Here is a 1540-nt window from a genome sequence, read left to right as displayed (position 1 = left end):
TTTTTCTACAAAAACTCCCAGGAAATTTTATCTCACAGCTTCACAGATACTCTTGTGCCTTTTGCTTTTTCCTCCTGCTCCTCTGCTTCACTTGTCATTTAACAAACAGCACTCAGTGTTCTCACATGGCAGAACAGATGCATTTATCACACCCAAACAGTGGTATTAGACATTAGATACTCATGTCCACTCTATTAATTGTGAGCTGTCCACTTCCCTGAATCTCTTTCAGGGAAAAGATTCATAATGCCATGAACCTCTGGAAAGTCAAGTCTCCAAAATCAAATCAAATTCCTGAAGTATTTACAGGAAGTTTTAAAAATCTGAGTCTTCTCCTTTGCAGACTTTGCAGCAGGAATTTTTCTCTCTGATGTCATGAGGGAGAAAGAGGCTCAAGCACCTGTCAATAAAACACTGATCCTTGTCTGAGTCAGACATGATGAGTGTTTCTCCTTTTACCACGATTTTTTTCTGCTCATAGTTATTACAGTGAAAACTTTGTGATTTCTGGCTTTTCCCTCTTGTCTTTCTTTCTTCCCCTGTAACGTTGTTAAAGAGAAATTCGAGCAGGCAGGATCAAAGAGACCAGGAGCATAATGAGGCCCTTGTTTTCGTACTAAAGAAAACTCATTCCTGGAACTCCCACAAGTAGGGCTGTGCCTTCTGCCCTTCCAGGAGGAGCAATATTAGCAGGACTTTTTAAAGCTAGGACTACACACTCAGTGATCCTCAGGGCCAGCAGAACAAACCTGGCATCTCTGGACACTCATCTTGGAGCAGCAGCTGTTATTTTTAAACTGGACCATTGTCATAGTGAATTCCTCAAAATCCCAAAGGTTAAGTTGTTTTTCATAACTATGCATTAAAAACACCAAACCAAAACAACAGGGAAAAAAAAATCCCAACAACCAACCAAGAACTTTATTATTTTCTGGGAGAGTTTTGACCTTTTATTCATGTATATTTTTCGAAGCCAGCCCTGCACTGTTTATGCCCCAAGCTAGAATGTCACAAGCCATCTTAGCAGGGAGCAGAGCCACAGAGACAAGTGGGGTAAGGCAAGGAGAGCAGGTGGAAGGGGGTGAGAAGCAGCAATGTAGGGGATCAGGGTAATGGGTTCCTTCATGTTGTCTGCTGGAACATCTGGGATGGACAGGATTGCATCCCCTCTTTCCCCAAAGCCTCTGAAACAAGCACCAAACCCCCTCCTGAATGTCAAGATCAAAGTGCAACACGACTTTAGAGCTCCATGAGGAAGGACAGGAGGGTGGAGTGCAGCCAAGCCCTCGTCTCCCCAAGCTCTGAAAGAGCTGCATCCAAATCTGGCTGTCACAAATGACTCCTTGCCTGGCTGATGGATTGTTTCTGAATCCAAACTGCTCTGGAGGTTACAGCAGCAATTCCTCCTGCTGTCAGGATGACTCAGGGCCAGCTCAGACACTGAGACCTATTGACTCAGCATCCCTCCTCTGCTGAATGAGATTTTCCTCTGTGCTGATCAAACACTCTTTGGCCTTGATCTTAATCTTTGAATGTGAGA

This window comes from Catharus ustulatus, chromosome 14 (genome assembly GCF_009819885.2).
Source record: "Catharus ustulatus isolate bCatUst1 chromosome 14, bCatUst1.pri.v2, whole genome shotgun sequence".
Taxonomy (NCBI): domain Eukaryota; kingdom Metazoa; phylum Chordata; class Aves; order Passeriformes; family Turdidae; genus Catharus; species Catharus ustulatus.
The sequence above is the reverse complement of the archived record's forward strand: the minus strand, read 5'-3'. Positions refer to the sequence as shown.